This window comes from Pteronotus mesoamericanus, unplaced genomic scaffold, assembly GCF_021234165.1.
Source record: "Pteronotus mesoamericanus isolate MK-2021 breed Mesoamerican mustached bat unplaced genomic scaffold, CSHL_Meso_final contig_74, whole genome shotgun sequence".
Classification (NCBI taxonomy): domain Eukaryota; kingdom Metazoa; phylum Chordata; class Mammalia; order Chiroptera; family Mormoopidae; genus Pteronotus; species Pteronotus mesoamericanus.
This window is the reverse complement of record NW_026555247.1, coordinates 44,102,727-44,118,772: the sequence shown is the minus strand read 5'-3', so window position 1 is coordinate 44,118,772 and position 16,046 is coordinate 44,102,727.

The following is a 16,046-nucleotide window of genomic DNA, read 5'->3' as shown; positions in this document are numbered from 1 at the left end:
TGAGGGGGGTGGTGTCTCTCGGGAGTAGGGACAGGCACCCCCCCCGCCCCCCCGCAGGCCTGAGACGCGACCAGGCTCAGGTCCAGGCTCTGGGCCCCGAGCCCCTCCCCCCACCCCAGGCTCCTACCTCACTGGGGTTGGTGCGGCCTCCCCACGCTGGGCCCCTCGGCCCAAGGCCGACTGAGGACGGCCTGCGGGGAAATCCACAAGTAGTCCCGTCAGCCTGTGCCCCCCAAGTTCGTGGAGAGGGCCGGTGGGCCCAATGTGGAACCCGTTGTCGGGCAGGAGGCGGGCAGGGCTCCAGCCTGCGTGGGGTTCCATCGGCCTCCTGCACGCCCGTGCCCTTCCCAGCCTGTTCTGGGGAGCCTGAGGGGGGCGCGCACTAGCCCAACGCGGCTGGTCCCAGGGCTCTCGGCTTCTCCTCCTCACAAGCGTCCTGCCTTTGGCTCCACGTGCTGCAAAAGCCCAGAGCGGAAGCCTGCGGAGACCTGGCCGGTGGGCGCACTCCGCGCGGGCCTGGAACTCCCGCAATGGGACTGACATGACCCGGGGCAGGACCCTGCTCTCTGCAAAGATGGGGCCTCCTCTGTGGCCTCAGCGCTGGGCTGGCCGCGGAGCAGAGCCCCCCGGGGTCCCAGCAGGTCTGGCCCTGGAGACCGGGACAGAGTCAGGAGGATGAGGGCCGGCTCGCAGCCTCCAGGAGAAGAAACCGTGGCGGCAGAAGGGGCCGCTCACTCCTACTGGGCGTCAGGATCGATCGAGTACATGGACCAGTAGGTGTGTCCCACCCTCGGCACAGCCTGCGCATGGCTGTGCTGGGCCAGGTAGAGGGGACCGCAAGGAACCAGGCCTTTGTCCCCCTAAGAGAAGCCCCCTCCAGAAAGGGCCACTCAGGCCTAAAGGGCTCCCACGCCTTGGAAGCGGTCAGATCTACATAGACACAGGGCCTCTGGCCCCGGCCGGGCGCCGCTGACGCCCCGTGCGGCTCTGCTTCCTGGCGCGGCCTGAGCCTTGGCCGAGTGTGGGCCTCGCTGTCTGAAATCAGCCACGGGCCGCGGTGCAACCTCGTTCAGGGACGCGCCCTTCCGTGGACGGGGACACTGGGCCCGGGGACACGGAATCAGGAAAGGGACCCTCCATAAACACTTTGATCCCTGGGTTTAACTCTGGAAATGTCCCCTTGGGTGGGAATTTATGAAGCAGAACGTGGAGGGGCGCACTGTTTACTTTATGAAGGGTTCTTCACCTCGGGCCGGTGGCTCTCAGGAGCAGGGACGTTTTGAAGGGTGACCTTTCAGCACGTGCTGTCCTTGATTTATTTCCATTGCCTCACCAGGAAGAGGCCGCATGGCCGCCCCTCCTCCCGGGGGTCCCATCCCGCACAGAGTGGCCTCCGGCAGCATGTCGGGGAACAGCCAACGGGAGGGGGTCCTCATGCGCGGGACGCAGTGACGAAGGTGTGACTGGGGCCGGGGGCCAGGAGGGAGCCTTTGCTGACCGGGTGCAGTGTCCCGCTACGTCCTACCCAGTGGTCGGAGACGCAGTCGGACCATCCAGCACCCAGGCCATGGCCCCCTCTGTGGGCAGGTGGGTCGTGGGGACCACGTGGGGACACACTGCAGGGCCAGCGACCTCCCACGGGTCACACCCACTCCGAGTCACTCCCTCCCGTCGGTTTGCAAAGACCTGCCGCCCGACTGCGGGGCGTGGAGCCGCCACCCGGTGTGCGTCCTGGGCCAGGCCTTTCCCAGCTTCCCAGCGGGGGCGGGCCTCCGTCTGTTGTCACCGTCTGGCGTCACAGGGCCCGCCACCAGCTCCTGCTTCCTGTCCCTGCCCAGAGTGGCTTGTGGCCTGGGGTTAGGCCACCCCAGCTGCGCCCAGAACTTGCGCACGCAAGCCACTGGCCCCCCACACCGCCCCGCCGGGGTGCAGGGCTCTGCGCCGCTCGCGTTTTACTCTTGGGCTGTTGTTCTTCAGGAAGTTACTGAAGGTGCGTTATCTGTGTGATGAAGCTCAAAAGAATTTAAACGTCCTGAGGGATGGCCCTCCCGGGGCCAGGTCCGGGGTGGGGGGCCGCAGTCCCGGAACCTCACGCTCCCGCCCACGGGGGTGCTGATGGGGATCGCTGGCCTGGCGGGCCACGGGCGGGAAGGGGGGTGTGTGTGAGTGTGTGTGAGTGTGTGTGAGTGTGTGTGCCCCGTGGTGTGACCAGCAGCAGGACGAGGGCAGAGCAGGTGAGACTTCACCCCGCGGACCACCAAGTGCGGTCCGCGTCCTTGGCCCCAGAGCAGCTCACGGGGCGCCCAGGGTCCCGCAGGGAAGCGGCCGCCCCTATGACAGGGGCGAAGGGCGCAGGCCGCCCGCCCTTCGGGTCTGTGGACGCAGCGGCCGCCGCCCTCTCGGGCTGTCGCTCGGTCACTCCTGGTCCACACGGAGTGTTCCAACGTGTGTGTTTGGTGAGTGCCACAGAAGGGTGTGGAGGGTTTTGCATTTTATTTGTTCATTTACGGGAACAAAATCGTAATATGTGGCATCGGAAGCGCAGGGCCTCACTCCTGTCCCAGGTCCTTATTCGCCTTTTCCCACGGACGGCGCGCGGGGAGGAAAGGCCCGCGCCACAGCCGCCCACGCCTCCGTGCCCAGCCTGCCTGTGGCCGCTCCCTCGGCAACGGCGACGGTGAGGTCGGCAGGGGCGCGAGGGGCGCGAGGGGCGCGAGGTCGCCTGCCGCCCCTTGACCCTCGGCATTTATCTCGACACAGTGCAACCCCTTTGGCGGCGTCTCCCCGCCCGCCCGGCGCCCGGCGCCTCCGTCCTCCTCCGTCTCCAGGGCTCTGCCTGTCCTCCCTGCTTTTCTACGTTCCACGGGAAATCATCGGAAGTGCCGCCTGGCGTCTGTCTTTCTGGGCGTGGCCTTTCCACGGAGCGCGGTGCCCTCCAGGCACCCCCGTGGCTGCAAACGGTGAGCTTGCTCCCTTTTTAACGGCGGAACACTAACCCGTGGGATTTATGTCTGCACCTCGGTGCCCCGAGCCCACGTTTCTGTCTGTGTCTGTACCCGCACTGGCGAGGCGTGCCCGCCACACTTGCTCTGCCCGTCACCCAGCGGTGCACGCGTGGGCTGTGCCCAGGCTCGGCTGCTGTGGGCGACGAGCCGTGGATGTGTGGGTGCAGGTCGCTCTTCGAGATCCGGATTTCATTCCCTTCACAGGTGCCCAGAAGAGGGGTTGCTGGACCATATGGTAGTTCTGTTTTTTAAGTTGTGAGGAACCTCCACACTGTTTCCCTTGATGGTTGTACCACGTAATATGAGTTAAAAAAAAATAAGGCTCTACTCCCATTTCCCTTTCGTGCTAACAACAGTGCTTTAAACCGCAGGAGCTCACGCCCACGGCACCCGTGGGGAGTCGCCAGCGCCGTTAGGGGCTGAGCGATGCGCCGGGAACAGCAAACCACCCGAAGGCCACAGGCACAGGACCGAGGCCACGGCCCAGGTGAACCTAGAAGTACGTGGAGAAGCAAGCGCCCCCTCCCGTGGGGACCCAGCAGGGCTGAGGGCGGGCCGTCTGGCTGTAGGGGGAGGTGGGGCCGGGAGGGAGTGAGCGGCACTGAAACGCAGGCGCCAGGATGAGCGAGCCGAAAGGAGGCGGCGGGAGTGGAGCGGCGTTGCTCCGAAGGCCTTTCGTGCGGCGCCTGACTGTCCTAACCTTTTCCTCGTTAGGGTGACCGCCTTCCACGGTGCCGACGGCTTCCCTCATTAAATGAGGCCAATTGGGCCTGATGTTATGAAAAGCAAATTTCATATGCTAATATTTTCTGCAGGGTGTAGGCCCTTGTGTTCACTTTTTGGTCGATTTCTTTAGTCTTTGAACTTTTGAAAGGCAAGTAATTAGTCTTTTACACAAGGGAAGATGCCAGATGAGGCAGCTAAATGAAGAATTGCTAATTGACTTAGACCTCGACGCACTTCGGCCCCAACCCTTGCTTCCAAAAGTAGCTCCACACGTCTTCAAAGCATGAGACCCCGCTGGCGCGCGTGAAGTTACGTTGGAATATAAACACGACCATTTCCACGATTAAGGCATGGCTCCTGATTTGTTAAAAGAATAAAAAGCAAAATTTATTTCGCTTGAATCTTCTACCTAATGGACTTTATTCATCCTTTCCTTCTGCTTGTACTGTCTGTTTCTTCTTCTTTTTAGTATCAGATTTTGGCTGAAAACCTTCAACACTGAATGCGTCATGTAAAACATATAATTTAAAGTACCCAACAGATGGACACTTTTGGATGTTTGCTTTATGGGTTTATGGGCTGAGCTACCAGAAAAGCTTGGCGGCCGGGGCCGGTGTGGCTCAGCGGGTCGGGCGCCGTCCTGCACACGGGACGGCGACGGGTTTGGTCCCAGGTCAGGGGCGTGACCCGCAGGGGCTGCTTCCCTCTCACGTCGGTGTTTCTCTTCCTCTCTTTCTTCCTCCCTTCTCCTCCCTTTAGGATCAATTTTTTAAAAAATTGGCACATTTGGGTGATTGCTTTAAAGAAAGTGGCGCGTTTACTAATGACGAGGCCCCGTGCCGGGCCTTTCTATGTGGCTCATTTATAAAGTCACCTGTTAATGGTGCTGACCACACGCATGTGAGGTGCCCGAGCGCACGGCTCAGACGTCTCGCTCTGTGCTGGGAACTGTCATTGCAACTCATATGGAATTAGTTGGAGTCATTCCCCAACAGCCACACGGAGCTCGGGCTGCATGAAGCCTTCACCAGCATAAACACAAACACAGACACAAACACACGAAGGGCCTCCCTTGCACGCCAAACACGTGCCGTCACAGCAACGCACGCAGATGATCTAGTCGCTGTTCTTTTGTGACAAGGCGCCAATTTCAAGGAGAATGACAATGACATCCCATTGTGGTTCTCACCGAGTCCCACCGAACCTGGCGTGGCTTGTCGGGGAGTCAGCCGGGAGGTCTCCCGGAGCCTCTGTCGCTGCCCCTTGCGTGACCCCTGTCTGCTCCAGCGTCCACATGTCACTTTGGGAGTTTGCCGTGGAGCGGCCGTCCCTGTGGGCAATTTCGGAGTGAGCTGGAGGCACTCTGCAGCGCATCCGCCCTGAGGAGCTGGCACAAGTGTCATGTTGGCCGCTGGCCTGGCTGTGGCCTGGCCACTGGCCTGTCTGCCTGTCCTGCCCGCCTGAGTGACACCAGCTGTTCTTTACCTCTTGAACACGCCTGCCACTCCGAGATGCCCTGGGAAGGCTGCGGGTGGGGACCCGGGGCGGGGGGATACAGAGGTATGGTGACTTCTGGAGTTTCTCTGGCTGAGGGACGCGAGGAGGACACCCCCTCAGAGATGGAGCCGCAGGCTCGGGGCCCCGTCCTCTGCACTTGGGACAGCGAAGCTGCGGCCGGGATGGATGCGTCCGCACGTTGCATGGTAAAGCCCAGCCGACGGCGGGCGCCGTGGCCCGGTGCTCCTTCACGGGGCCCTGCGGCGCCTGTGGGGGAGGAGCCCTGCGCAAACCCCGACGGAAAGGGGCGGTTATTCGTGGGAGCGCGCCGCCTTCTGTCACGCACGCCCTGACAGAGTCGGTCGCGCTCAGTGATGTGCGGACACAAGTCGGTTTCTCAGAACCTGCGACCCCCTTGACAGGGGCCCTGGTCTCTTGCCCCCAGGGCCCCGTGAGGGAGGGTACAGGGAGCGGCGGCTGCATTGCTGGGAACGCACGTCCCTGGGTTCCAGGAGGCTGAGCGGGCAGCTTGTCTTAGTCTATGTTCGGCCTCCTTCAGAGACCAAGCTTTCGCCCTCGGTGGCGGTGAGGCCATGGCGGAGCGAATGTGCTCCACTGGGTTTTTTCCAGAAAGGCTAAGTGTGCCCGGCCACATGTCACACGAGGTGTCGCCTGGTGAGAAGCCGTGCCTGCCGTCGGCGTTGCTGGGTGCACAGGACAGGAATCAAGGCGTGGAGACGCGTGAAAGGGACACTGTGGCTCCATGTCCTGTGGGCGGCCCCAGCCCCGCAGGTCTTGGCCTGGCTCCCTCCGGGGCGGCGGCTTGCTCTTGGGCTGCGGGTACCGCGGGCGTGGGCCTGGCGCACCGCGCGTGCCCGCTGCCCTGTGCTCAGTGGGCGCCGCACCATAACTCAGCCTCCGACGGCCTGGGAGGGAAACAGCGCTTTTATAGGTGGGACTGGGTTTAGTGTTTTTCCTATGAAATAATTTCCACAAATTTGGCTTCAGGCTCTGTTGTCTGTCTGATATAGGAGGCGAGATTCTGGATCCGTTTGATTTTGGGCACCCATAAACGCGCAGCCCTTACGACCCGCTGTGGGTCTGTGCCCGGCCCGGCCCACCCTGGGGCGTGAGTTTGGTCGGAACCGCGAATCCGCGGCCGGGGTCCGTGGGCTGGGCACGCGCCGACTGCGTGCGAAGGAGGTTTCCTCGCTGAAATTCCATACTGGGTTACTGGCTATAACAAAAACTCACCAATATGAAATTAGAGACAATACGTTTGTTTTCTTTCATTTCCATTCCCGTGTAAGAAAGAAATGGTCAGCAGGAAGAGCAATGAATAATTCTGGCATTCAATTAATACAAAAGTAATTTTACTCTCTCAAGATGAATATAGAAAATGAAGGAGAAGAAAATAAAAGGCAAGGAGTATTTAGACAATAATTCAAATGGCTCAGAGGGATTATGTTTTACTGCTTCAACCTGGCATCTGAATGCCAATATTTTCACAGGGTCCGCTCTGCGCGGGTCCCCTCGCTGTTTGGAGTCCAAGGTGCCACCTCTGGTGCCCGCGTGGGGCTGAGTACCACACAGACGAGCTGTCTGTCTGTCCTGACACGAGGTCTTGCGACCGCAGCCAGGACTTTTCCACCGAGAGAGAAGATTAATGGCAAACGCTCCCCCATCGGGCCCCCTGGGACATTGTTCTGGGCTTTGCTTCAATTCCAGTCGTTAAAAAAAAAAAAGAAATCCTCGCAACAGTGTTATTAATGTGATGAAAAGGAATACTTGTTAATAACTAGATAATTTTAAGACCTTGGGCTCGCCCCTCTGTAATCTCTGCGTGATTAAGGAGGAAGGCCTAACGCCCATTATTCCTAATGACAAGACCAGGCAGGCTCCACGCGTCGGCGGCGGTGGCCGCAGGGAGACGCGGGAAGGCTATCGGCGATCTGAGCCGCAGTTGAGGGATCGGCCGGGCAGCCGCACAACGAAAGTGATACAAAAGAATTAAGCCCGCGCTGAAGTCCATTTCCTCGTATAATCACACAAAATGATTTTTCTTAAATATGATAATAAATCACAGCCAAAAATCAATGTGGCAGGGCCCAACTGCCACGGCCTGATAACGCATCAATCAATATTTAGTATTTAGATTTTAATTAATACATAGCCGTGCGGAGCCTTTTTAAGAGAGAAATATTATCTCAGATAAAAAATCCGGCACCCTTAGCATGCAGAAGTTGTTGCTCATATCTGTCATTGATCAATCTGCCTGCGTTGTGATTAAAAACCCTTGAAAATATCAGACAAGAGGGTAAAACAGATTGAACCAGGAGCAGTCCTGGCGTCCCTGCCGGGGAGCCGCCGGCTGGAGCGGGCGGGCGGGCGGGCGGAGCGGGGACTCGTGGCCGGCGGGCGGGGCGCTGTGCTGCTGGCCCGGCCAGGGGCCTTCCGGGGAGCGGGCCCAACGGCCGCCCTCGCTTCCCCGGCCTTGGCTGTCGTAGTTTTGGAGAAATGTTTTCTCCTGACGAGGAAGATCTTTCAAAATACTATTATCCTTGGGGGTCCACGTGGATCTCACCCCCGCTTCGAGTTTCCGCCGCGACCCGTCCCGGCGGAAGGGCTGCCGCGCCGGACAGCGGCCTCCGTCCGGGTCTCCGAGAGGCCGCCCCGCTCCTGCGGCCGCTCACAGCCCTGCTCCCTCAGGCCCCTCTGGCCCCTGCGCACTGTCCCCCGCTGCCGCCGGCCCGAGCTCACACCCTGATCCCCGAGGCAGCGACGGCTCCCCCGGCGCCTGACCCCTGTGGCGACCGGGCTGTGCGTTCAGCGGGAGAGGTTTCTAGAAGGGGCGGCTCCTGCGAAGGTCTGAGACCAGTGCGGGAGGGAGAGGCAGCGACCCGGAGCCCGCTCCTCCCGTTCTTCTGCTTGGGCCCCGCGTCCCCACCGGGCCGCACTCGGTCCTCCACTTGTTACCCATTGGCCGTCCCTTGTCCCCTCACCCGGGGAGTGACGGCGACCTTCAGCTGAATCTGCCCTGGTACCGCCCTCCCACCCAGAGCCCCCAGGTCGCGGGGGATGGGTCCCCACAGGCAGCGCCGGCGGGTCCCCAGGGAAGCCCGCTCCGCGTCTGGGGCTGGATTTCCTCACGGCCGGGGGTTCGCGCGTTGAGTTTGGTGCGGACCGAGGTCAAGGGAGGCCGGCGTGAGGGACGCCCAGAGGCGCCTGCGACGAGCACGTCGTACGGCTGTCGTGTTGGGGAAAGAGGGCTCCTCGATGTCCCTGGGGGCGATGACCCTGTGGTCCTCGTTTTGGGAACCGAGGGGCCCTACGCCGTGGTCAGTCGCCGTGGGGAGTGACCACGAATTAAATTTCCTGAGACGAGAAGTGAGCGGGACGATTGCCTGGCGGCAACTTACGGGAAATTGGGGGTCCAGGGACCGCGGCGGCTCCGGCCCCTTGGGTCTCCGGCCAGAGCTGCAGGCGGAGCCCTGTTCCCGACGGGGGACGCGGCCCCCCCCCCGGGCCGCTGGGGGAGGCGCCGGGCGGCAGGCTCCGTCGTCACGAGGGGAAAGCCGGTCCCGGAGGAGCAGGGGAGAGACGCTGTGGCATCAAGGGCTGGAAAGGTCCCGAGTGGGACCCCACAGTTCCCCCCGGGACTTCATCCCACGGACACGGCCGGACGTGATGTTGCCGGCTCAGGGCGCGGGCTGAGGGGCCACGGCGCACACAGGGCCGGGGGAAGGCTCTCGCGGGCGGCGCGCGTCCGGGCGTCCAGGAGGGCGGCCCGGACGGGGGGCCCTGCCCGACACTGGGGAACGAGGCGGCCATTCTGCTGAAAGCGCAAGAGTGAGAGTTTCTCACGTCAGTGTTTCTCGGGGTCACTGGACTCCCTCAGGCAACGAGCCCCGCGGTTTCCTGGTGGGTGTAAACGGCCAGCACCTCTGTCCTCCGGTCCTGCCAGTCAACAGCGTTGCACGTCGCGAACTCGGGGGCACACGTGCCCCCCACCGAATGCGGTCGGCAGGGCGGAGCTCACGCCTGTTCTCACTTCCAGGATTAAACCGAAGAGACGGTGTCCTGCGGTCGCCTCTTCACCGAGAGACGGAAGTCCCTCCTGTCTCCTGCGGGTTTTCTTAACGGCAACACCAGGGCGATGTGCAGCGAGGGCCTCTGTCACCGAGCGCCGCCAGGGGACAGAGTGACCTTTCGTCTGCATTGGAAATGCCTCTCTTGGCGGCGCTGTCCTGCGGCGAGTGGATGAGAACAGCACCCGTGGAACTGGAGCGGGATGTGTGTTTGCCAACGCGAAGCGACGGGCGGGTGCTTGCTGATGGAAGACGGGCGGCCTTCTCGTCTCCCTCCGTGGGGCGCACCGCCCGAGCGGGGGCAGGGCTCGCCACGCCACGGCCCCGGGGTTCGGTGAGAGCGTGGGAGGGCTTGGGGCGACTCCCTGTGAATCTGGGGGACAGGCTTCTTCTCATGTGTCTGCTGGCAGGACGCTCTGCTCTGCTCTCCTCTGTCCCACGCGGCCGCTGCGGGCGCCAGGCTGGAAAGCGCCGGAACAGAGCCGTGAGCCTGCGCACGCTGTACGCTCACCTCTGCTCAACACGAGCATTTTAAAAATATTTTTTAAAAGTTATTATTTATTTATTTTCAGAGAGAGGGGCAGGGAGAGAGAGAGGGAGAGAAACATCCACGTGCAGTTGCCTCTTGGGCACCCCCTGCTGGGGACCTGGCCCGCGACCCAGGCCTGGGCCCTGACTGGGAATCGAACCAGGGACTCTTTGGTTCGCAGGCCGGCGCCCAGTCCACTGAGCCACACCAGCCAGGGCTACACAAGCACTTTAAATCACATCTTTTTAAAAAACTATAAAATGCTTCCTGAAATAAATGTCAGAGAAGATTAGAATTGTCGGAAGTATCAATTATTCATCTGCCCCTAATAAACCGGCTTTCGGGGCTGTCCTGAGGAAAAGCCCCCAGGGGGTCCGAAGCGCGGGGGTGGGGGGCGGGGCGCGAGGCCAGCGCTGCTGCCGCTGCCGTGGGGAGGCTGAGCCCTCTCGGGCTGTCGCCACGGTCGGGGGGCGTCGCTCGAGGCCGTGTGATCAGACGTGTTTCAGGGTCGGCCGGGACAGGGCGGCACCCCGGGGACCCTGGGCTTTCGGCCCGGCCTCGTGCCGGCAGACTGCCTGCCGTCTGTACCGAACGCCCGAGACGCGCCCGGAGGGCTCTGGGGGGCGAGTGCGCGGAGGGAGCGGATGAAGGTGGGACGAGAATGTGGCAAAGGGGACGGAGGGACCTCGTCTCAAGCCTCCGTGGGTCGGGGGAGGTTTTCTTTTTCAGAAGCGGCGAGAACAGAGGTTGCGGCCGGAGGGCGGCTAATAAGACGGGAGGCCTGTCAAGCTGCTCAGACCGGCCCAAAGGCGGGGCCGCGGCCGCTGGTCTTCCTCTGGAGACGCGGGGCAGTTCTGGCCCCGAGGCCGCGGGCGGCCGTCTCCGCGGTGGCCCTGGATTTCAGGGGGAAGGTCGGTCCGGACCTTGGAGGGACGGAGGCTCGGCAGCGGGGGCCTCGTGGGGACAGCTGTCCTGCTCGGGGGGGAAGCTCAGTGGGGAGAGGCCCGGGTGACCGGACGAGGGGCAGGGACGTCGGGCGACAGCCGAGAGCACGCGGCGGGACAGGCCGCTGTGCCTGACTCCAGCGCCCAGGGCTCCTCCGTGCAGAGCCTGCCCCCAGGAAGGGCGCCGGGGTTCAGGTGACCGACGTAGAAAGGTGTGCGTGGGACTAGAGCGAGTTTGAGCGCCGCCGGGACGTCGGGTGACGTGAGGAAGTGGGTGTTGAGCACCGAGCGTGTGACGACGGTGCAGGTGTTCGGAGGAGTGGGGTGTACAGGGGCCCAGCCGTCGGGGGGCGGCGGGGGGCACACACCACACAGCGGCCGTGGCGTCGGCGTCCTGAGAGCCGGGGTGGCGGCCTCCCGGCTCCGCGTCTGCATCTGCCGCTCTACGTGCTGGGACGTCCCGCGGGGTCTGCTTGCCCAGGGGGCCCGCCGCTCCCACGGGACAGAGCTGGCCTCCAGCGCCCGCCCGCCCCAGGGCCCCACCGGCCCGCCGCCCCTCGCACTCACTTGTGCCGGACCCACGTGTGCTCCTGGGGAACTTTGTCGTCTCTGCCTGCTTCTGCTTGTGACTGCGTGACCCCTGTCGGCTCCCGCCGTTCAGAGGTGGAGCCGGTCGGGTGTCCGTGCGCTGTTCCCGGTGGGGCGGCGGGGCTGCCCCCATCCGCCGAGCTGGACACTGCCCAGGCCTCCTGCACGGCTCCCCTCTCATCTCAGCGGAACCCGAGCGCGAGCTTCGGTACCCGGTTTCACCCAGGACAACACAGGCGGGGGTCCCTCCAGACCAGGGTTCCCGGCCCGGCCCCGCCCTGCCGCCCTCCCTGCGATGTGCCGCCAGCACCGGGGCCCCCATGACCCCCGCGGAGGTCGGACCTGCCGGCCAAACCCGGGCTGTCTGCGCAGCCCAGACGCCGAGGGGAGGACAAGCCTGTGCAGGTGGGGCTCACTGCCGAGCTCCGTCCCCGATCCGAGGCGTCGGGGCCACGGCCAGGCCTGCGGACGTGCGTGCGGGCTGGCAGGTGGAATTTTCCCCATTAGCTGTACCTGGGCCCCGCGCTGCGGGCCGCCGGCCATGACTTCCGCGGCGCCCGGGCGTGCTGGCCTGCGCCTTGATCCTCCTTCATTCCTCCCGCGGTCGATGGGAACTATTAGTCCGTTTGCCACGCTGGGCGAGTGTCAGCTGCTTAACAAGGGTCAGGAGCTCTGATGGGAGAGCTGGGCTGATGGCGGCGGAGTCTCAGCTGCCGTCGCGGGCGACAGGAACGCTCCGCCTCTTGCCGGCTCCCGCGGGCTCAGCCGGGTTAACGGGGACGTGCTCCAAGCTCAGTGGAACATGTACTCCTGTGTGGGAGGGTTGTAGGTAAAGGCTGCTGTTCCATCGGTGGCTTTTCATGATTCGGCCTCTTGGGAACGTGTACACTGAATGTCTGTCTGTCTAGATGGACGATTGTCTGTTAGTGAGAAGAAAACATTGCAGATTCTTAGGGTGCATGCATGTGTGTGCGTGTGCACAGGGGTGTGTGCATACCTGCACATGCGGTATCATGCATGGATGTGCATCCATACATGTGTGGATCTTTGCACATGCCGGCACATGCGTGTGCATGCCTACACACATATGCATGTGTGCGTCCATGTGTTTTTGCCTGGCCTCAAAGAGGAAGAGAGCCGACACCCGTGAGCGCTGGACGCATTCCAGGCGTTGTATATGGAGTCCTTTTAAAACTCTTGCAACGACCACCCACGGTCTGCAACACTGTCCTGCTGATGTCACCGGTACTGTTGCTGCTGCTGTCTTTGCAGACAAGACACTTAGTCTTCCCAAGGTCGTGCCCGTGTCTGCAGCCGCCTGGCTGACGGGAGCAGAGCCGGGCAGCTGGCCCGCCCACGCCCTCCCCCACCCGCGCCAGCTCCACGGTCCACGCCCGACTCCGAGGCCACCCTGCCCTGCCTGCTTGGGCACGCCCGGGGCCCTGCCCACACGCTCCCTGCGTGCCCCGCGGCCGGGACTGGGCATTGAGCCTGCCACCCGTGGGAGCCCGGCCGGGCGGCCTCAGCCCCGAGCGACTCCCTGCCCAGGCACGGACCCCCGGGGGTGGGGAGCCCCGGAGCAGCAGGTATGTGTTCATTTTCCAGATAATCAGAGGCCCCGATACAATAAAGCTTCAGTTGACGGACACCAGCAGACAGGGCTGTTAGTTTGCGCGGGGTCCAGGCAGAGCCGGCTGGAAAATTTTGATCACTTTAATTTACTATATCCAGCGAGCCTGCTGTACTCGGCTGGCACTTTTATCAAGCCCTGTGAGGCGGTATTGATTTTTTTATTTTCTATGTAGGATAAGAAGACAGAGAGTTAGGAGCAAGAGTGAATGAAGAACTTTCCTCAGATTGCTGCTTCTCGGGCTTATTGCTTCCTGTCGTTTGTGGTTTCAGATGACGTCCAGCGTGTCAGGGTTGCTTGAAGCAATAAACGGGGTGAATAACAATGGAAGGGCCAGATGAGAAAGATTGAAAAAGCGGAGAGAGGCAGCTAGGGAGCGAGGCGGCGCCCGTGAGAAGCGGGAGAAGAAACCGGAAAAAACGCAGAGTTTGAGGAAAAAGTAGCAGCCGCGCCGGGGACCCCTCGCACAGCCCTGCGGCGTGGCGGGCGGCGGGCGGCAGGTCCCCGCACACTGCAGGCCCTCAGAGCCTCGGTCCCTTAGCATGTCCTTTCTGAAACCAACCCACGACGCGCCCCGCCCCCAAGGGCCCCTCGGGCCAGGCCTCAGGGGCCGGTTTAACTCTAGGACGCGAAACAGAGGCATCTCCAGGGAGCCGCGTCTGCACCGGGCAAGCGCAGCTGCGTGGGACACACACAGGTGCATGCACGCGTGTGCACACATGGACATGCACATTGCACACACGTGCACAGGCCCAGCTGCCGGGGAGCCTGGCACCCAGGCCTCGCTCGTTCCCAGCCCACGCGCGGGGCCTTTGGTGTCTGCAGGCCTCGCTCTGGAGATGGAGGCTGGCGGTGACCGGCCCGCGCACGGGGTCGCCCGCGGCGCGTGGGGGCGCCCAGAGCAGGGGCCAGGGGGGCGTGTGCTGCCTCAGTGAGCGAGGGGGTGTGAGCAGGACTTGTGAATTATAATGGGAGATTCCCTGGAACAGCGGTCCAGTAAGTGGTGCGGCCGGATCAAAAGTGGCGTCGATCGAAGCTTCAGTCAGGGCTGCCGTCAGAACCTTCACGCCCCCGCTGGGCCCAGCGCAGGCCGCGGCCGCCGGCCCTGCGCCCGGAACGTCGGAGCTTTAAATCCGACAGGGCAACTCCAGGTTTTAAAACCCGCGTCCTCTCCCCCGAAAGCGGCAGCCCCTTCCCCTGTTAACGCCAGTTAACGGGGCCTGTCATTGCCCTGGTAACTCCCGTGATTCCTCGCAGAGGGGGTAGTGTTGACGTGCGCCAAGGCCTCACCTGGTGAAGCATCCGTGACATAAAGTAAACGTATGCCTTGAAAATGCCGTTTGCCAAAGCCGTCTCTTCATTTTGCGAAGAGCTTGAGGCCTTATCGTCCGGTGAAGGGAAGGCCAGTCGCCCGCCCCCCACAACTCTGCTGGAGATCGTCAGCCCGAGGTGCAGAGGGAGCGGCTTCCTCAGGCGTGGCCTCAGGTGCTCACCTGCGTTCTGGTGCTGTCACCTGACTCTCAGGGATTCAAATGGCCCCGGGCGAAAATGTGTCATTTAACCCCAAAACACACTGTGCGGGCGCTGGTGGGCTCCTTCCCCGCAGGCAGGCGTGTGCCCACAGCAGAGACGCCCATGGGCCCTGGACCGGCCCCTCCGGTCCTCCGCGGGCTCTGTCGCGCGGCCGTCTGCCCGTTTGCCCAGGTCTCAGCAGGGCCCAGACGCCGGCTTCTACTCTGCAGAGGCACGGAACACGTGTTGCCGTTGAGCGATGTGTGTGTTTCTTAAACTTAAAAGTTAGGGGGTGAACGAGGCGTCACGACAGAAAAGCCAAGGGCCTCCCCACATTGAGGATGGCCGTGTGCCGCCTTCACTGGCAGCGGCACGTGTCTCGGGGGGACGTCAGGTGTTTGAAGAGGACGTGGGACGCACGCGGGGGACTTGGTGCCACGCGTGAACGCAGCTTTACAGCGTGCGCGGGAATCGGTGCGATAAACTCCAAGGGCAGGAAAACGCCTCCTGCCTCTGACTGCAGGTGGACTTGGGCCTGTTATTTATAACACTGTGGTTTGTTCTCCGACTTTAACAGGCTATGGTTACAGTTAAAAGACATCGCTTTGTCACAGCGTACGGGTTGCCTTGTAAAAGGCAGGGTCAGTTTGAGTGAAAAGGGCCGCTCTTCGGGCGCGTCCTCACGAAACCTCCGAGACCGGGAGACGCGGGGGTGTCCGCAGGCCGCGCGGGGGGGCTGCGCGCCAGGTGCCACGGGCAGGAGCCATTTCATTCTAAGGCGGAGGAGCCTCGTTGGCGGCCACCTCCCCTCTCCCCGCCCTGCGCGCCCGGCCTGTCGGGTGACGTCCCCGGAGCTGAGCGGAGGCGGCGGGGTTGGTGGGCCGAGACGGGGCGTCTCGGGGCACGAGTCACAGGTGGGCGCTGGTCCGCCCCCCGCAACGACCCGCCACCTGCGGGGAAGCCGGCGCACGATGGGCTCGGTTTGCAAAGGGGTTTGGAAACGCGAAGCGCCATTCAGACATTGTGCAACTTTCTGCCTTTGGTTTCCTTTTCTCCTTGACTGTGCGAAGGAGATCCAGCGATTTCACGTCTTAATCGGCCCTCAGTAAGGGCACAATCATACATTTTCTCCCCCTGGGAAGATTAATATGTAGCTGTGGATTCTGAGATCATTAACATTCTCTTTGAAAGCCTGACCCTTCATGCCAGACAGATGCTGTGAAAAATGACAGCGAGGAAATATTAACAATGATGACAATAAACGCTGCAGTGGAAATAAGCTCGTTGCGATTACAGCTCAGCACTGAGTGTGGGTGAAGAACGGAAGTTCTTTTTTTTTTTTTTTTAAGAAAAGGTGTTTCTTTCCCTGAAAATGTGGACCCGCGCCTGTACCCCAGGACGAGCAAGAGGGGAAAACACTGAAAATGGCATAAATGGCTTCCGTTTACCCAGGTTATTTCTAAGCAGCAACGTGAAGATGTAATAGAAATAATTTAGACATATGGATAAGAACCTTCAAAATCAATA